We start from the raw sequence: 21,899 nt of genomic DNA on the forward strand, positions 1-21,899 counted from the left end.
TCCTGAGGGGTTTTGACAGAATAGGTATTGAGAAGATGTTTCCACTTGTGGGGGAATCTCAAACCAGGGGACATAGTTACAGAATAAAGGGACACTCATTTAAAACTGAGTCGCAAAGGAATTTCTTCTCTCGGGGGTAGCAAATGTCTGGAATTCTCTACCCCAGAGACTTGTGGAGGCTAGATCACTGAAAGTATTTGAAGAGAAGGTAGCTAGATTTTTGAAATATCAGGGAGTTGAGGCCTGGGGCAGATCAGCCATGATCTTATTGAATGGTGGGCAGGCTTAAGGGGCTGAATGGCCTACTCCTGCTCCTATTTCTTATGTTCTTATAATAATCTCATTTGTTATGGCAACCATCTCATCAATCTAAACTTTAAACTCACACACTCAAGACCATCTCACTCACTGCCAGCTCAAGGGACATCGCCACTCATTCTCACACACACACCCTCACAGGTCCATCTGGCTTCATCTCCTCTGCAGACTGCCTCCTCAGCCCTCACTTGAGGCCACTTACACAAATCAACCTGTGCCCCCACACACACCCTGGGATACCTTCCTTCCCGAGTACAGCTCTCGTCCTGCAGCCTTTTCCCTTGCCTGGGGCCACTTCTCCCCCTTCCTCAAGCAAGACCTTGCCCTGCAGCCATTGAAAAACTACCCACAAATGGCTGATCTGGTAGGTAGAAACCTAACCATGAGCCCCCCCACTAAAAGTGCTGTGGTGCTGTCTGTGAAGCCTGGCGCTGATGACTGTGACTGCTGACCGAAGCAAGGTAGGCAAACAAACCTTGAAGTCCCAAGTGAAGTGCAGCTCGCCAAGTGCATGTCACTTATGTACTGTTGTGAAATACGTCGAGGTATTTTCCTGCCAATGAGGGCGGACAATCCAGCGGGGGGGAAATGAGCCCGGCGGGTTGGCTTCATAATGATATGCTGATGTATTACAATGAAGTTCCCGGCATCCGAAGGCGGGAATCGCAGCCCGCCATCAGCAGGTGGAGCAGACAATTGTAAATTGGTTTCACAACGTCGTGAAACCGATTTTTGGCCGTCTCGCCATATTATCCACTCACACCACCAAACACGCCTGACATCAGCAGGCACATAAAATCCTGGCCCATGTTTCTAAGAACAGGACAGTAGTTTCCAGTAGTGACCCCTCTCTCACACTCACTATCTCTGCCATGCAGGGTGCCAATTTCTATCTGGCATTTAGAAGAACAAGATCGTGTGACAATGCAAGCAGAATTTTCAACACTTAGGCCCAGCCAAACTAGCAGGACCATAAGCAGGATGGGACCCACTGAAATGGACCAGTGGGCTTCACATGGCTCTTTAACTGACCAACAGCATTAGTATCCGGCTTCTAGATTTCCTGACCAGTAGCTTTTATAAAACAGAGGGAGGTGATGATTGAGAAGCAAGGGAGTGGAGAATTAAGAATGCTGTTGCTAAAGTAGGATGTTGTATGGCTGTGCAGTAGATGAGAGAGATCTGAAACAGAATCCTACCTTGACAGTGCTGGTGAGGTCACTTAGGTTAAGAATTGATGTTAAGGCTGGTTGTGAGATAGTAAATGCATTGGTTTTAATTCCCTAGATTCTGGAAAGCTCCCATCAGATTTTGGACTGCAGCGGTTCAATAAGGTAGCTCACCACCACCTTCTGAAGGGCAATTTTGGATGGGCAATAAATGCTGATCTAGCCAGTGACACCCATATCCCATAAACGAATATTTTTTTTAAATTGAAAAATAGCAAATATAATTGTTCTATTCAAGAAACGAGAAAGCAGGAAACTAAAGGCCAGTTACCCTAACATCTATCATAGGGAAAATGCTGGAACTCATTATAAAGGAGGTTTTAGCAGGGAACTTAGAAAACCTCAATGCAATCAGGCAGAGCCAATATGGTTTTGTGAAAGGGGAATCGTGTTTGACTAATTTATTAAAGTTCTTCGATGAAGTAACAAGTTGCATAAAGAGAAACCTGTACATGTGGAATATTTGGATTTCCAGAAGCCATTTGACATGTGCTACATCAAAGGTTGCTATTCAAAATTAGAGTTCATGATGTAGGGGGTAACATATTAGCATGGATGGAGGATTGGTTACCCAACAGAAAACAGAGAGTATGCATTTTTGGATTGGCAAGATGAGTAGAGTGCTACAGGGATCAGTGCAGGGGCCTGAACTACTTACAATCTATATCATTGACTAGGGGTGTATAGTTGCTAAATTTGCTGATGACACCAAAATAGGTAGGACAGTAAGCTGTGAAGAGGACATAAGAGTCTACAAAGGGATATAGATAGGTTAAGTGAGTGGGCAAAAATTTAGCAGATGGAGTATAATGTGGGAAAATGTGAACTTGTCCACTTTGGCAGGAAGAATAGAAAAGCAGCATATTAGTTAAATGGAAAGAGATTGCAGAACTCCACGACACCGAGGGACCTGGGTGTCCTGGTACATGAATCACAAAATGCAGGTGCAGCAAGTAAATAGGAAGACAAATGGGATGTTGTCATTTATTGCAAGAGGAATGGAATATAAAAGTAGGGATGTTTTGCTACAGTTGTACAGGATGATGGTGAGACCACATCTAGAGTACTGTGTACAGTTTTGGTTTCATCATTTAAGAAAGGACATAATTGCAATCTCTTGATCAGAGAAGGTTCACTTGAATGATTCCTGGGATGAAGAGGTTATCTTATGAGGTTGGATAGGTTGGGCCTGTATCCGCTGGAGTTTAGAAGAATGAGTGGTGATCTTATTGAAACATATAAGACCCTGAGGGGCCTTGACAGGGTGGATGCTGAAAGAACGTTTCCCCTTGTGGGAGAGACGAGAATTAGGGGACACAGTTTAAAAGTAAGGAAACTCTCATTTCAGACTGTGATGAGGAGAAACGTTTTCTCTCAGGAGCCTGTGGAACACTCTTCCTCAGACAGCAGTGGAGGCAGAGTCATTGACTATTTTTAAAGCAGAGTTAGATAGATTCTGACTAACAAGGGAGTCAAAGAGTACAAGTGGTAGGCAGGAAAGTGGAGTTGAGGCCACAATCAGGTCAGCGAAAAACTTATCAAATGGCAGAACAAGCTCAAGGGCTGAATTGCCTACTTGTGCTCCTAATTCATATGTTCTTATAAATGTTCATATCATTGATGCTAATAACTGGCATAAAACTGCTGCGATTTATTAACATTCTAACATCTGGTAGTTTTACTGATGTAGCTCCATTGCTAAATATTTACCTGAAATAGAAGTTTTATCACTAACCTTTCTTCCTTTGTAGAAGCTATTTCCTCTTCATGGCCTCCCCAAAATAATATTATGTAGGGGCAGTTGATGAACTTTGAGCTGAAATACACAGTATTGATGCTTCTAGATATTTAATTAATGCTATTGATAAAACTGGGTCTGAAATGAGCTTTGAAAACCACTGCAAAAACAGAATTACCTGGAAAAACTCAGCAGGTCTGGCAGCATCGGTGGAGAAGAAAAGAGTTGACGTTTCGAGTCCTCATGACCCTTCAACAGAACTTGAGTTCGAGTCCAAGAAAGAGCTGAAATATAAGCTGGTTTAAGGTGTGTGAGTTGGGGGCGGAGAGATAGAGAGAGAGAGGTGGAGGGGGGGGTGTGGTTGTAGGGACAAACGAGCAGTGATAGAAGCAGATCATCAAAAGATGTCAACGACAATAGTACAATAGAACACATAGGTGTTAAAATTAAAGTTGGTGATATTATCTGAACGAATGTGCTAATTAAGAATGGATGGTAGGGCACTCAAGGTATAGCTCTAGTGGGGATTCTTTTTTTAATAATGGAAATAGGTGGGAAAAGGAAAATCTTTATAATTTATTGGAAAAAAAAAGGAAGGGGGAAACAGAAAGGGGGTGGGGATGGGGAGGGAGCTCACGACCTAAAGTTGTTGAATTCAATATTCAGTCTGGAAGGCTGTAAAGTGCCTAGTCGGAAGATGAGGTGTTGTTCCTCCAGTTTGCGTTGGGCTTCACTGGAACAATGCAGCAAGCCAAGGACAGACAGGTGGGCAAGGGAGCAGGGTGGAGTGTTAAAATGGCAAGCGACAGGGAGGTTTGGGTCATTCTTGCGGACAGACCGCAGGTGTTCTGCAAAGCGGTCGCCCAGTTTACGTTTGGTCTCTCCAATGTAGAGGAGACCACATTGGGAGCAACGAATGCAGCAGACTAAGTTGGGGGAAATGCAAGTGAAATGCTGCTTCACTTGAAAGGAGTGTTTGGGTCCTTGGACGGTGAGGAGAGAGGAAGTGAAGGGGCAGGTGTTGCATCTTTTGCGTGGGCATGGGGTGGTGCCATAGGAGGGGGTTGAGGAGTAGGGGGTGATGGAGGAGTGGACCAGGGTGTCCCGGAGGGAGCGATCCCTACGGAATGCCGATAAGAGGGGTGAAGGGAAGATGTGTTTGGTGGTGGCATCATGCTGGAGTTGGCGGAAATGGCGGAGGATGATCCTTTGAATGCGGAGGCTGGTGGGGTGATAAGTGAGGACAAGGGGGACCCTATCATGTTTCTGGGAGGGAGGAGAAGGCGTGAGGGCGGATGCGCGGGAGATGGGCCGGACACGGTTGAGGGCCCTGTCAACGACCGTGGGTGGAAAACCTCGGTTAAGGAAGAAGGAGGACATGTCAGAGGAACTGTTTTTGAATGTAGCATCATTGGAACAGATGCGACGGAGGCGAAGGAACTGAGAGAATGGGATGGAGTCCTTACAGGAAGCGGGGTGTGAGGAGCTGTAGTCGAGATAGCTGTGGGAGTCGGTGGGTTTGTAATGGATATTGGTGGACAGTCTATCACCAGAGATCAAGACAGAGAGGTCAAGGAAGGGAAGGGAAGTGTCAGAGATGGACCACGTGAAAATGATGGAGGGGTGGAGATTGGAAGCAAAATTAATAAATTTTTCGAAGTCCCGACGAGAGCATGAAGCGGCACCGAAGTAATCATCGATGTACCGGAGAAAGAGTTGTGGAAGGTGGCCGGAGTAGGACTGCAACAAGGAATGTTCCACATACCCCATAAAGAGACAGGCATAGCTGGGGCCCATGCGGGTACCCATAGCCACACCTTTTATTTGGAGGAAGTGAGAGGAGTTGAAGGAGAAATTGGTCAGCGTGAGAACAAGTTCAGCCAGACGGAGGAGAGTAGTGGTGGATGGGGATTGTTTGGGCCTCTGTTCGAGGAAGAAGCTAAGGGCCCTCAGACCATCCTGGTGGGGGATGGAGGTGTAGAGGGATTGGACGTCCATGGTGAAGAGGAAGCGGTTGGGGCCAGGGAACTGGAAATTGTTGATGTGACGTAAGGTGTCAGAGGAATCACGGATGTAGGTGGGAAGGGACTGGACAAGGGGAGAGAGAAGGGAGTCAAGATAACGAGAAATGAGTTCTGTGGGGCAGGAGCAAGCTGAGACGATCGATCTACCGGGGCAGTTCTGTTTGTGGATTTTGGGTAGGAGATAGAAGCGGGCCGTCTGAGGTTGGGCGACTATCAGGTTGGAAGCTGTGGGAGGGAGATCCCCAGAGGAGATGAGGTCAGTGACAGTCCTGGAAACAATGGCTTGATGTTCAGTGGTGGGGTCATGGTCCAGGGAGAGGTAGGAGGAAGTGTCTGCGAGTTGACGCTCAGCCTCCGCGAGGTAGAGGTCAGCGCGCCAGACAACAACAGCACCACCCTTGTCAGCGGGTTTGATGACAATGTCAGGGTTGGACCTGAGAGAATGGAGTGCAGTAAGTTCAGAGAGAGACAGGTCAGAATGGGTGCGAGGAGCAGAGAAATTGAGACGACTAATGTCGCGCCGACAGTTCTCAATGAAAAGATCGAGAGAAGGTAAGAATCCAGAGGGAGGGGTCCAGGTGGAGGGAGAATATTGGAGATGGGTAAAAGGATCCGTTGAACTGGGAGAGGACTCCTGCCCAAAGAAGTGAGCCCGGAGACGAAGACGGCGGAAGAAGAGTTCAGTATCATGCTGAGCCCGAAATTCATTGAGGTGAGGGCGTAAGGGTATGAAACTAAGTCCTTTGCTGAGCACTGAACGTTCAGCATCGGAGAAGGGAAGGTCAGGGGGTATAGTGAATACACGGCTGGGGTTGGGATTGGAAGAAAGGGTGGGGACAGAGGGACAGGCAGGGGTGGAGGGTCCTAGATGGGTGTTGGTGCTGATGAGTTGTTGGAGCTTGCGTTCCTTAGCACTTGAGAGAAAGAGAAAAAGTTTCTTGTTGAGGCGTCGGATGAGCCGAAGGATAAAGTGAAACTGGGGGCACGCGCAGCTTTGAAAAAGGGTACGGCGGTGCTGCTGGAGGGAGAGGTCGAGTGTGTTCATATGGCGGCGCATGGCACTGAGTGTGGATTTCAGAATGTGACAGGAACAGCAGTCCGAGAAATGTTTTATGTCCCGGAGATACCTGTAATCCTGGGTGGGTTCGAAACATGAGGGGTGGAATTTCAGTTGAAATCCACGTGGGGTAAGTCGGAGATGGAGACAGTCACTGAGAAAGGAGATATGGCTGTGAAAGCGGGTTTTAGTAAACACCTTGTCAAACACCAGGAGGGAAATGGAAAGCAAGGAAGGTGAGCAAGACAACAGAGAGATACGGAAATCTTGTCGCAGAGAGGAACAGAACTTCTTCAAGGAGGTAGGCATTTCTTGAAGAGGAGTGGCAGTCAATTAAACACAGATAAAAACAAAAAAACTGCGGATGCTGGAAATCCAAAACAAAAACAGAATTACCTGGAAAAACTCAGCAGGTCTGGCAGCATCGGCAGAGAAGAAAAGAGTTGACGTTTCGAGTCCTCATGACCCTTCGACAGGACTTGAGTTCGAGTCCAAGAAAGAGTTGAAATATAAGCTGGTTTAAGGTGTGTGTGTGGGGGGCGGAGAGATAGAGAGAGAGAGAGGTGGAGGGGGGGGGGTGTGGTTGTAGGGACAAACAAAACCACTGGCTCTTTGAAAACTGCATATTTACCACAAAATGTGTGATTGAACATAATGGGCTGCATTTTACCCTTTGGGGATAGGTAGGGAGGTGGTAAGGCTGGCAAGATGGCATTGGAAGGCAGCAGGTGGCAAATGGCCCTCAAGCACAGAGCACAACTGAACCACTTAAGAGATAAACTAAGGGCCTCTTCCCACCTCCAATGTTTTACCAGTGCTTTGGGGGAGCCCTCCACCATATGGAGAGCCACCAGTTAGGCATTGGCAGTCTTCCAGCAGGTTCTGATGTGGTGGGGGTGGGTGGGGAGGGCGTGGCTTCCTTTCCAGGCACTCTTTGGTCCATGATGGGGCCCCTCCATTGAAAATGGAGTGCCCATGGCAAGGTGCCACCTGCTCTCACCAGTCCACTGCTCCTCACATTGACCCCAATCTCCTGGCTTGGCTTTGGGGTCCATCAATGTGCCTATCTCCGGCAGGTGCAGCCCCGGCAACAGCCACCAATAGTGCTGGTAGTGCTGAAGCTACTGGGCAGCTGGCCCTCTGATTGGCCAATAGGTCATTGGTGGGGGGTTGGGAGTGGGTGGTGGGGGTGAGGGGTTGTTGGTGGTGCGGCTATTCTTACTCGGAATGCTGACAAGCTGCCGCCCCGGGGTTTCGCTGACAGACGAAACAGGTTCACCCCTCCCCACCCTGCCTTAGGTCCCAGTCACGGGACTCCTGCCACTTCCACTAAATCCAGCCCAATGTCAGGTCTCATATCACCCACATCTATCACATAGCAAGAGCTGACATCAATATTGCCAATAAATCTCATGTATGTTGATATGTGAAGAAACAATAATAATGACCAATGTCATGTATCGAGTCAATAATGATGGCACCTTTGAGCAATGTGAAGCTTCAAACATTTGTGCTTTAAAATCACCAAACTCCCTTCATGGGACTTCATCTCACCTCGGGTCAGTGCAACATATTGCGACAAACTGCTGGTTGCCAGCAATACAATAAAAGATTTGAGTGGGGAAATTTATCACTCTCCTGCATAAATGAAATAGATGTTTCCATAGCTCAGAAATAGTGTTTATAATTCTTAAAATAAAACACTTATTTTTTCCTACATATTAACATAAAATGGAGTACAGTTTTTATGCTAACATTTGATAGGGCAGAAATACAAAATGTAGACATATTTAAATCTGTTCTAAATTGTCCTCACTGATGCCAGAGGATGTCTGTATGCATTTTTATCACTAACTGGTTGCTAATAGGTCTGCACAAGTATTTCCCCAATTCATGTATTCTTAGTTGATCATCTGCTCACCACGATAATTACTGACCAGGATCTGATATCAAATGTCAGATCAGTCTCTGATTTCCAAAATGTCAACATCAGTGCTCCTTTCTTAGCTGTAACTATTGTAAAAATCTGATGGTTCCCAATTTTAACTTGCTTAACTGAGCAGGCAGCAAAGACACCTTTTCAAAGCTGACAGGGACTTTTATCTACACAGCAGTTTTAACTCAGTCTGAGAGCGAAGTTGCAATGGTTCTTGGCCAATGTAGCAGTGAAGAGGATCAAGGCCATATAAAGGGACCAAAAGGTAACTTTTTTTAAAACTTTCCTTGGGGAGCCTGGATGAACAGACCCCAGAACAACCCAACAAAATGTTCAGCACCATTCGTGACTCCTCAGATATTGAAGCAGTCCATGTCCAAATGCAGCAAGACCCAGACAATATCCAGGCTTGGGCTGACAAGTGGCAAGCAACATTCGCACCACACAGGTGCCAGGCAATGACCATCTCCAATAAGAGAGAATATAACCATCACCCTTGACATTCAATGGCATTACCAGCACTGAATCCCATCCTGTAGACATCCTGGGGGGTTATCATTGACCAGAAACTGAACTGGACTAACTATATAAATACTGTGGCTATAAGAGCAGGTCAGAAGCTAGGAATCCTGTGGTGAGTAGCTCACCCCCTGACTCCCTAAAACTTGTCCACCAACTGCAAGGCACAAGTCAGGAGTGTAATGGAGTACTCTCCACTTGCCTGGATGAGTGTAGCTCCAACAACACTCAATAAGCTCAACATTATCCAGGACAAAGCAGCCTACTTGATTGGCACCCCATTCACAACATTCACTCCCTTCACCACCGAAGCACAGTGGCAGCAGTGTGTACCATCAAATGCGCTGCAGAAACTCACCAGGCAGCACCTTCCAAACCCATGACTGCTACCATCTAGAAGGACAAGGGCAACAGATAGGTGAGAACACCGCCACCTGGAAGTTCGCCTCCAAGCCACTCACCATCCTGATTTGGAAATATATCACCATTCCTTCACTGTCACTGGGTCAAAATCCTGGAACTTCCTTCCCAACAGCACTGTGGATGTACCTACACCATATGGACTGCAGCGGTTCAAGAAGGTAGCTCACCACCACCTTCTCAAGCACAACTAGGGACACGCAATAAATGTTGGGCTAGCGCACATCCCATGGATGAATTTTAAAAAACAGCAGTCGATCACCTTTAACTACTCTCAACTGGTGGCCTCCAAATTTTGTGATTTCCTGTCACTTCCCACCAATATCCTGATCATAATATGGGTGAGAAGCCACTCAATGATAATATTTAGACGAGGTCCAGGAGTTAAAACATCTGTGACCTTATTTCTGGAGCAGCAGATGAGTCCATAACCCACCCATCAAGAACTGGCCCAGAGTTAAAATCAGGTGGGGTTCATTTTCAAAACAAAAGCTTAATTCTGCCAGGTCCTAAATGCAGTTCAATCCTGCAGTCATAGTATACCCTACAGTCCTGACCACACTTCGCAACTGTAGTGGTATCCACAGTTTGCATTACACACAGACTATAGTAGTGTAGAAGTGCTGCAGCATATTGCAGCTGTAAGATGCTACTGTTGTCTATAAAGAGTGAAATGACAAGAAAACTGCTTGGATCATTAAATGAAAGCCAAGTTTCTTGCACTCAAGTGTGCCATATTTTTGATTGTTTTGAAATTGCACTGCACAGACATTTTGCAGCTTTCAAATGTTGCTCCTAAGAATCCTTATAGAAAGGAAATACTGTAACGTTCTCAATCAGTTGCAGCACATCCTTTTCAATTTGATGACACACGTTGCTAATAATACTGATCTCTAATTTCTCACAGTATGCACTACGTCTGTGTTAAAGCCATGTGAGGAGCTCTGTAACAAGTTTCAATGCTATTAAGCTGAATGGGTTATGACAGCTGTAACCCAAGAGGGATCAGAGACAGAATAAAAACTGTCTGCGCCACAGACAAATGATGATAAAGTGATCCGTTTAATCAACCGTCAAAGAAAATTGACAAAGGCCAAAATCCTTTGGAATTTACAATATGGTCTGATCTAATGAGACGGATTGAAAAGCAACATCTCAATGAAAATAATTTTTTTTGAATATAAAGGTGTGTGTTTCAGCTGAGTCATGCAAGGTGTACCCTTTTTCAATTGACCATCCCAAGTGGACAAAATCAATTTGATCCAAAAGAAGATCTTATTTTTGCCTTGAAATAGAGCTTCAAATAACACCTAGTTGCTCTACAAGGGATATAGCATAAACACTTAACAAAAAATGCACTCCACAGAGGTAAATTACTGCCACTTCTGTTTTCAGTGGAAGATCTAGGATAGTGCCAATAAGTTCGCTCACATGTACAAGTCACATTTAAATGTCCCTCTGACAACATCCTGTGAAGGAAAATGCTAACACAAGTGGGCAGAAACTGGTCACTGTTGCGTTGGCTTTCTGGGTGGGTAAGGAGAACAAATTTCACCAATTGTGGGATGGCTGGATGTCAACACAGATAGGATGCAGGCAGGAGGAAGAGTGTACTTGCAGCTGAACAGTATAAGATCAAATCAAACTGATTTATTTTTTAAATGGTCCATTATACAGGAAGATGCAGGCAGATCTCAAAAATATAAAAAAATTTAAGAGAATAAAACGGCTGAAATTGCTGTAAATCTTAAATGAAAACAGAAAATGTTAAAAATATACAGTCGGTCTAGCAGCATCTGTAAGACATAAGACATGTTAAAGATTTGGTTCATGACCTTTCATCAGAACTGAATTCAATATATGGATTCAAATTGAGCCCACAATAAAAATAAGGATATGGTTGCTGAATGAAATAATTCATTTAGGCAGCACTGATCCTGCCGATATTTCAACGAAAGATCCTTACAGTTTTCAGCCTTACACATTATTTTTCAACTATACAATGTCTCCTAAACTGGTTTGCAAAGATTTATAACACTAAAAATTATAAAATAAAATGATATATTTTAATACAAAAGAGCACATTGGTTTATGATTGGAAGAGTTGTTAAAACTGCCCAAAATGTCAGTGGCTGTGGAAGCCAGCTCCATTGTTTTGATTTCCATGTTTAAGTCAGATATCTTTCGATGCCTGGGCATAAACCCCTCCGGAAAGATGGTTACTGTTTATAATATTTAAATAAGCCATCTTTGAAAAGGTTTTGACCAGCATTCAAGTTTCGTTTCACATAGATGGTTTTCCTGGGAATCCTGAAACTTGCTGTTGAAACGAAGGCGAGAAGACTGAGCTGCAATTCATGGTGCTCATTAAATGTTGGGCATATGGACATTAATAAATACTTAGTGCTCACTCAGCTGCTTTCTATCTCCCATTGGGAAAAGGTTTGCTGAGAGTGCTTGTGTTGAAAGGTTCATTTCTACATTTTAAAGATAGTGGGCTAGCTAGTAGTTTGCTTCATTTTCTGAGCACAGGGGTTACGATTTGTGGCCCGCCTTCACCTGTTCAGATCGCGGTAGGCAGCTCAAATGATTGCAATATTAGGCGGTGGGTCCCACGCTGCTGTTCTCTCCTTAACTCTGCCTGTGGCCTCTGAGCTCAGCAGGGGTGCCGGGCAGTGTTATTCAGAATCCATATGGTCCAGCCAGCTTTCCATTCTTAAAAATAAAGCTCTTGAAAGGAGCTGATTTGAAAAAAACGTTGCTGTACTTTAAATCATCAGAAAGTTAAACAAAAGAACAAACAGAAGGTTCGAAAGTGACGAATTGACATTGGAGGCCTTAGTGATAGAGGTGGATACAAGAGAGAGATGTCATGGTGCCATGGGGGGGCTGGCAGGGTTCAAGGATTACCTTGGGGGAATGGGAACAGATGGCCAGGGAGATCAATTCCTGTTTCTGGACCCAAGGACCTGGCAGCAATGCCACAAGAGATCCAATGACTTCATGTGGTGGTCAAATTCAGTGAATGTGCTTCACATCACATCAATCCACCAACCTCTCACACTGTTCAATACACCACACTCCCATCAGTCACTTAGCAGCACTCCAAACTTTTTTAAAAATTCATTCACAGGATGTGGATGCCACTGGCAAGGCCAGAATGAATTGCCCATTTCTGCATGCCCTTGATTCAACTGAATGTCTTGCTAGGCCATTTCAGAGAGCAGTTAAGGATCAACCACAATGCTGTAGGTGTAGAGTCATATGTAGGCCAGGCAGGGTAAGGACAGCAGATTTCCTTTCCTAAAGGATAATAATGAACAAATTCATGGTGCTCATTAAGTAAGGTTTTAATCACAATCCAGTAGTTTCATGCTTCCCGTCATTGCTGGTGGCTTTTTATTCCAGATTTATTTAATTAATTGAATTTCAATTCCTCACTATGACGGGATTTGAATGCAAGTCGCCAGGTCATTAGTCCAGTTTTATGGATTACTAGTCTAGTAACATAACAGCTCTGCTTCCATAACCTATACTTAACATCCAGATACTCCATCTCACCCAGCCTCACACCCACCTCTCACACCCTCCACATACCTCCAGCCATGGTAGGTACATTGCCAAAACACTGCTACACAAGACATTCTGCCTTCTCCCCTGGGACACGGTGGCACACAATAGAAGGGATCTGAGCAGAGCTGAGGGGAACAAGGACATCTGTATCTTCGGACCCCTACAGAGGAAATGGCTCTCAACATTATGTGGCTGGCTACAATGGCATGTCTGAGAACATTGAGGATGACGATAAGTTCCTGCCTTATGACCCTTCTGAACTCCAAGCACTTTCTCTTCCTGCTATTAAGCTGTAGATGATGTGACCATGGACTTCTTTGCTTTCCTCCTCACCTGCCTTTCCTCATACCAACGTTCCCTTTTCTGATTTCCTTCTTTCAGGCACCCAAGAACTGCTGCCTTCCCAGATACAGCACACGCAGGACGAAGATCAAAAGCAACAGCAAAGCACTGTTGAAGAGGCTCCGTCACTTGATCTGACACTTGAAGCCCTCAGCTCAGATACTGGCAAGACATGTACCCTGAAGACCAGTAGAAAGTTGGAAGCATGGTGAGTCATCCAGGCACAAGTGGCTTGGGGCAGCCAGGCCAGGAGTAAAAGATGGTTCATTTCCTGGAGTGTGAAGTCACAGTCAGGTTCTGTTGCAGAGGACTCAAATGGGGACGATATTCACACCAAGATGTTGGGTGCCTTGGTTGGTCTGTCAGAAAGCCTTCTGTCACTCTCAAGAAGCATGGAGGAGTCCAGCTTCCAACTTGACAGAGGGCATGGTGTGGAGCTTGTCCTCTTTGCAGCCTCTGCTCCATCTCCCTGTTGCTCAGCAGACCCAGAGATATTGCAACTACATCCCCCCTACCTGTAGCAGCCTTTGTGTGGACAGGTCACCAAATCTTCCATCCTCCCTGTGAGGATGCAGTAACACTCTGTAGTAAATCCAAAAGTTCAACACAAGAGGTCTCCAGAAACACTCCAGAATACTTTAGATACTTTACAACCGAAAATGTTGAAAATTATGTTACTTCCAATTTGAGTGCGTGGCCCTTTAAGGAACACTGACACAAGGCCCATCTTGCAGCTTCATGCTGGATTTTTGAAGAGTGATGAATGGATATGGTATTCAGTGTCCTGGTGCTACATTAGTTGATCTGGGTGTATGGCAGGGTAGCACTGATCCAGGGTATCCCGGGGCATGGTGGGGGCAGACTTGCGTGTATCCTTCTGCTGTTGTATTACTGCCTGGGTGGCAGAGAAAGTAATCCACTGCATATCATGTCCCAGGAAGTGGCAGAAGACTCCTGTATTGCCACTTGAAGTGACTCTATACCAGTGATTGAATTTATAGTCCAGTAAAACTAAGATCAGGGTGGGCGTTAGGTTTGGTTGCGGTAGACGACCTCAAAGAAAAGGACCATCAGTAGCAGCAGCCCTGCTGTAGAGAGAGCTCTAAGTCTTTGGGAGACTGTAACTGTGTAATACGGTGTACAGGCAGGGATTGATAATCCTTGATCTCTCAGAAGAAGTGCTTCAGAAGCCAGGTTGTGGCATCAGGTGGTGGTAGACTTCAGCAAGCTCCTAGAAGAAGGTCTGTTCCTTGCTGATTTCGATGGCCACACATAGCCAGTGGGTGTTTTTTTTAACCTATGGATCCTTCCTGGCTGCTGCTTGAGCCAGCATTTCCCAGTCGGCTGCACACAAATACACCCTGATGGACCATGTGCAAGAGCAAACAATTGAATTGACTTTTCCTGTGACAACATCAGTCACAATGAGTGACACTGGGGTTTGTGCACCTGCCTGGCACCATGCAGGCCATCATTGACTTCACACACTTGGAAATCTGGTTAACCTCAGATTAACCAGGAGCATTTGTAAACCACAAGGGTTTCATTCCATCAAGGTTCAGTTGGTGTGCAACTAGTGTGCGGGAAGAGATTCATGCAGGAAACATGAATGCAAAGACATGATGCTTTCACCCTGCACCACTCCAAGCTCTCCAACCACTTTGGACCTACAAGCAGAGTTAGGGCGGACTTTTCAGATATTTGCACAAAGTGCGGAGTGGGAAGCAAAATGGCATTCCACCCGCTGATGGCGATGGTGGGTTTTCATGCCTTACCTTCCTTACATTACTTATGCATTCCCACGAAACACACCATTTCCATGGCGGGCAGACGGGCTCTCATTCGCCTGCCCGTCATCACCTCGCCGTTCCATCACGCCAGCCAGCATGTTTAAAAGGCAGCTGCCAGCACAGTGTTCATCGCCACCAGCTCACCACTGCTGTCCAGGAGACATGGCCAGCAAAGGAGAAAGGCCTCCCGCTTCAACGATGGGTCACTCGAGCAACTGCTGGATGCCATGGAGGCCCGCTGGGATATCCTGTCTCCCCATTCTGGCTACAGGGTGGGCAGCAATGTGACCAATCCAGCTTGGGAGGCGATGGCAGTGGTGGTCAGCACCAATGCCCTTCAGAAGAGGACAGCCAACCAGTGCTGAAAGAGGATGAATGATCTCCTCTGTTCTGTCAGGTCACTCTTCTCATCACTCTCAACTCAGACACTTACTCACAAACCCATCACACATCCACAGGGATCTCACTCACTGCCAGTTCAAGGGACATCATCATTTGATTGTTCACAATCACTGTCATTATCATCATCCCGTCCATGGGATCATTCACCACACACATAGGCCAGGCATACTTATCATCTAGCCTGGCAGGTGTCCTGCTTACACTTTCTCCATCTCTTTCCATGCAGAACAAGCTGGCACAAGAGAGAGAGGTCACACACCAGTGGAGGAGCCCCAGCAGAATTCTCTTTCTGGGAATGCTGCTCCTGCCTTTGTGTGGCCAGGTGCTTCAGTCGCTCTCTCCTCTGTCTTCTATACTCTCTGTAGGCCATCAGGCATATAGCTAGGTCACCAGTCTCCATGCTCCTGTTGTGGTCCTCCTGTGGCATGAAAGAGAGAGAGAGAGAGAGAGAGACGTGGTTAGCATGGCTGTATTTAGCACCATGTTACGGCCCCTTAATGCTTCCCAGAGAGTGCAGCCACCCCTTGGAGGGCCACAGATGAGTGCGCTGCATGGCTGCCCTGTCAGCCTGTGACATGGGGGAGATTGGTCCTAACCAGGATGCTGAGATTGCAAGGGGCTGTGAGCACCTCCAGCAGTGACTGCTACATGGCCAGCGTTGGCGAGGAGATTGTACATTTGTGCAGTCCAACTGCTCCGCGGTCCAATAAAGTGGTCGTGGACTCGCAGTCTGTGCAGGGGGTTGGTGGGGGGGAGGTAAGGTCTGGAGTGTTTGGTGGCCCTTTGTGGCCTCTGTGGCTGCACCTGAACAGTCTCAGTTGCAGAGGAATAATCAGTTTATACACGTGTCCCTACTGTGTGGCCACTTCCCTTGCCCACCCTGACCCCCACCTCGATTTCTTGTGCACAAGATCAAATGCCAGGGATGCAGTTGCCCCCCTCGACAACAGTCGCCTCCAACGTTGGGCAGCAGTTGCCCCATGACACACCCCCTTACAACAGTCACCTCTGTGGCAGGGCAGTCCTTCACCCCAGCCCCTGTAGCCTGCAAAATAACAGGTGACCCTGACGAGCTCTGTAGAACAATGTTGTACACTTACCTCCAGTTCCCCCAAAGTGAAGGCCGCCAAGCACACATCGCCTGTGTGTGGTTGTGAAACACATCAACATGCTTTCCCGCCCACGTGGACGGATGATCCGGTGGGGATCCAAGAGCCTGGCGGGATGGCCTTTTAACAGCATGCTGATGTATTACAATGAGCTCCCCAATGACCATTAGCAGGAAACATGGCCCACTGTTGATGGGCTGAGCAGACGATCACAACCTGCCTTCCTGCTGTCATGAAACAAATCACACCATATTGTCCGCACATGCCACCTATCATGCCTGCTGCCAGCGGGCACACAAAATTCCACCCTTAGAGGGTGTCTGCTCAAAGACATAGGAAGCCCCCTTAAAACTTGGCTGATGACACCTGTGAGAAACCTGAGAGTATTTCAATGACAGGCATATAACACAAGATGGGTCATTGAGCAAGCGATTGGCCTGCTGAAGATGCATTCTAGGTGCACAGACTGATCTGGATGTGCCCTTTAGTACGCAGCAGCAGGGTCTCCAGAACGGTCATGGTGTGTCGCGCAGAGAGGTTTGGACCTGCATGAGGACCAAAGCGGTGGATGGTGATAAAGGCCCCACCACACTCTTATCCCTGCCCCTCCCCAACACACCAGCTGCCTACATTGCCTGAGATGCCAGGGATTCATTTATAGTTGACATCAAAACAGGAAATGCTGGAAAAACTCAGCAGGTCTGGCGGCATCTGTGCAGTGAGAAACAGAGTTAACATTTCAGATCCGTCTTTTCCAGCATTTTCTCTTTTTATTTCAGATTTCCAGCATTTGCAGTATTTTGCTTTCATTTATAGCTGTAAGGTTCAGTTAGTGACTACCACTGGACAGATGTACCAGTCACATCCAACAGACACTTTCCCCCCTTCCACACTCCCCTACCAATCTCACTAACACAAAGCAGTCTTACAATCAATCACTGATCCATTGTGCATCCTCACTTTGGTCCCAATCACTTCTTGTCTTCCCATTCATGTATTTGTCACAATTGATGTTCAACATAATTGGTCACATTAGCCATGGAAGAAGACATCGTTGCAATGTTCTGCACCATCTAGATCAACTATCTGCTTACCATTTCAGTCATGCTGATGTGTGACATAGAGAAGTGGAAGGAGAGAAGAAAGGAAGAATAGATATCAACAGGGAAAAAAAAACAAGAAGATTTCCTGAAAACTTAAAAAAAGACATCTAAATTTAATTTTATCCAACACTTTATTCAAGTTTTTAAAGTATTAAACTGATAAAAATTATAGTAGAACAATGATAACTATTATTCTCCAAAATAGCAATCATAAATAAAAACCGAGTGATTTAATGTTACAAGTTGCAAGTTTTGTGAGGTTTTATTGCAGTGGTGCAACTTTGTAATTATATTGGATGAAGAAATCAGTAATCCATCTTGTCTGACCTTAAATTCTTCAATACCCCTCCTCTAGTGAAACCACTAACACCAGCCATTCTGAGGAATCTCAACAGAGAAATCCAGTCATTCTTTTGTAAATCAATATAACATTTTTTCCGTTAATTATTGTAAGTTAACGTAAAATGTATTTTTCCCATACCTTTATTTTTTTCTTCATTTCAAGTAGCATGCTGTCAGGAAGACCTTTAATTTGCTGGCTTTGTATTGTGTTGATCAAAGTGACCTTTGCTTAAGAGCAGACACAAATCAATTTACTCTTGCACAACATTTGACAGATAGCAGTGCAACATATAATAAATGACAAGCAAGCACCAGCAATGAGAGAATATAACTGCCAGCTGTTTTTCACACCAGCAATTTTTAGACAATGTGGTGGTGTTCCAACTAGGATTTATTTGTTCATCTAATAATGCAGATGGTAATAATAAATATAAAGTATTTGCACAAAAAAGACATTTCATTTCACAGTCAGTAATGGCTGAAGGTTTGAGCTCTCTCCCAATTCATGGAAGAAGAATAGTGTAGAATTTTACAGGCAAAACATTACACCCCAAAATAGCCATTTCTTTTGCAGCAAAGGAAAGACTTTTGGTCAATGGAATTGAGTTTTTTAAAAATTATTACAAGTGGCTCTCCAATGATATTATTCATAGTGAGTCAACAGATTGTGTAGATACTGGAATGATGTGGTAAGAGTTCTAATGAAATGCACTTCTGATGGGGTCATGGTAAATTAGAGCTGATCAGAAAGTTGTGACTAATTTTTTTCACACAATGGACATTTTAAAAATTCTGTAGTCTGTATACGGGATTTTTAATATGTTTAGCTTTTAACTTCCATGTTCAATATTATTAAGACACAAACCTTTATTCCAAGCTTCAGTAAATGTTACTCACCCAGCAATCCATTGGAATGATTTGCTTTCTGGATTTCTGTCTTGAAAAGACCAAGGGAGAACAAGAACCCACTTTATGGGGAATTGAAGAATCAAACTCATATGTTACCTTTCAGAGCTGCCAAGAGTTAGGACAGGTGTCCAAAAGGTGGGTCAAAGAGGTAAGTTTTAAAGATGCATCTTCAGGGAAGAGAGAAGGTGGATAGGTTTAGGGAGGAATTTCCATAACTTTAAAGCCTAGGCAGCTGAAGGCTGTGCCACTGAGGATGGACCAATGAAAATCAGAGATAAGAGGCCAGAAGTGCAGGAGCTCAGAGGTCTCAAAATGTTTTAACATTGGGGGAGGTTACAGAAATATGCAGAGGGAAGAGCCATGGAGGGATTTGAGGACAGGGTGAGAATTTTAAAATTGAGGCTTTGGCAAATTTAGATCAAAGAACAAACACAGCGATGAGAATTAAAGGGACTTGGTGTGAGTTATGACATGGGTAGCAGTCACATCAAAACAAGAAGCTTTTTGACTTTTGTTCGCCACTTTTCTCTGCTCCATTGGCTTTCATAGAATTTGACACCAATTATCTCAACAGAAGTGGTTCATGTCTTATTTCATACCAGTTTGTATACTTTTATTTGAGTTCTTCATCCTAAAAAATTACAGCATGAAAAAATCCTGCAGGTGACTCACAAAAAATAGTGACACCAAAATAGTGCAATAGCATAAGTTACATTATTCATGCTTTTGTGATGCATCCCTCAAGCTATCGGTCGCTGTTGAATTAAACAGGAACCCAAAGCCATGTCAGTATGAAGGACTACCTTTCCTCCAAGGCTCCCTTTGGTTTAACAAACCAAATAGCTTAACATTATGATAAAATATTTTAAATTTGTTTTCTTCCATCACTGCTACCACCACTTCCTGTCACCTTAACCTCCTGTTTCAGTAAGAAGTTTGGACTGTAGGTTGTTCTATAGACACCAATTTTGAACAGAGTTGCTTCTGTTCCTTGAGATGTAATACTGCATGCCTAATGGAGAATTTCCAATGTCAGTGGATGAGTGTGAACTTCTGGCCAGTAGTACCTCCCAGTTCATTAATGGGGATTTCACAAGGTTATAAGATAATTATGGTTGAGGGAGGCAATCTTAATGCATCCAAAGACCCTAAAGTCCTCCAATTACAGTTTTAAATTGTTTCCTAAATTTGTTCATGATTTTCATCACTGCTGGCTAGATGTCCATTCCTTGGCCATTATATTCAAGGAACAATATTCCAATCTTATATTTTTCTTTTATTAACTTGGAGTTATATCCTTTTGATCAAGCTTCATAATTTAAACTAATATCACCTTTTCTATTCCATTCAGTCATAACATGGCCAAATAGGCTGATTATCAACTTGTAAATCCTTCCAATACACCAATGGCAGGCAGTAAGAGTGGAGAGTCTCCTGGTTAGCCAAGCATGATGCAGAGTGGTATCCCCTTGCGCTATAGCCTCTGGCTATGTTCCAGGATAAACTAGCAATGGAAACAGATGTGCTTTGTCTGCCAGCTGCACCACTAGGCATGGGAAGGTTTCATTTGGTACCTGACGTCTGACATAAGATCATCCTCAGATGTTTCCATTCCACGTTGAACTACTCAAGATTTTCCAACCTCTCTTTTGGACTCAAGTCCTTGATACTAGGATTCAGTCTTATGGCTTTTCTCAACACTTTGTGTCTTCTTTGTGCCTCCACAACCAGAACTGACCATATTACTCAAGGTGGAGATTGGGCAGAGCACCAGTTTGATCACTACCTCCTCTGACATATATTCTGCTTTTTGGCTATGTAGTTCAGCTTCGTACTGGCATTGTTGATTGCTGCTCTGCATTGTTTGAACATGATAAGCATTGAATCTACTAAGGTCTGATGATGGTCATGAAAAAATCTATGAACTAATATTCATCCCAAGTTTAACATTATTGCTGATTAATGTTAAAAATACTTGCATTATAATTTTAAAATATATTTAATCTCTCATTTTCAGCTTCAATTGATTTATGCCTGAGATTAATTTTCAGCCCCACCACTTGACTGAAGGGGAGGGGATTGGGAAGTGCTCCATAAGTAATGGACAATAACTGCCTGCTCAGTTGCTACTGTCACTGTGGACCTCTTAATCCTACTGCTGAATGGCCAGTGGCTCCCGGAGTCAGATGGCAAGCCCATTTGAAATGGAACTTAACATCCTTTTATGTCAAAAGGACCCTGATTGCCAATTTGGACCTGATCTGGCTGCCACATTTGCAATGCACACTCCTAAGTGACCAGTCAGCCACAGAAAACCGGAGAGATGATTTCTTCTTTATTTTATTGAAGCAACGGTGTAATTTGACAAGGAAGTATCAATGAATGGCATGACACTAGGAAGTTCTGAGGTACAAAGGGACCTTGGCGTGTGTGTCCATAGATCTCTGAAGGCAGAGGGGCATGTTAGTGGGGTGGTGAAAAAGGCATAAGGGACACTTGCCTTTATCAATCGAGGCATGGATTACAAAAGTAGGGAGGTCATGTTGGAGTTGTATAGAACCTTGGTGAGGCCACAACTGGAGTACTGTGTACAGTTCTGGTCACCACATTATAGGAAGGATGTGATTGCATTGGAGGGGGTGCAGAGGAGATTCACCAGGATGTTGCCTGGGATGAAGCATTTAAGTCATAAAGAGAGGTTGGATAGACTTGGGTTGTTTTCATTGGAATAGAGAAGACTGAGGGGCGACCTGACCAAGTTGTACAAGATTATGAGGGGCATGGACAAAGTGTATAGGGGGCAGCTGTTCCCCTTAGTTGAAGGGTCAGTCACAAGGGGACATAAGTTCAAGGTGAGGGGCAGAAGGTTTAGGAGGGATGTGAGGAAAAACTTTTTTACCCAGAGGGTGGTGATGGTTTGGAATGCGCTGCCTGGGAGGGTGGTAGAGGCGGGTTGCCTCACATCCTGGATGAGCACTTGCCACGTCATAACATTCAAGGCAATGGGCCAAGTGCTGGTAAATGGGATTAGGTAGGTAGGTCAGGTGTTTCTCACGTGCCGGTGCAGACTTGATGGGCCAAAGGGCCT

This window comes from Carcharodon carcharias, chromosome 7 (assembly GCF_017639515.1).
Source record: "Carcharodon carcharias isolate sCarCar2 chromosome 7, sCarCar2.pri, whole genome shotgun sequence".
Taxonomy (NCBI): domain Eukaryota; kingdom Metazoa; phylum Chordata; class Chondrichthyes; order Lamniformes; family Lamnidae; genus Carcharodon; species Carcharodon carcharias.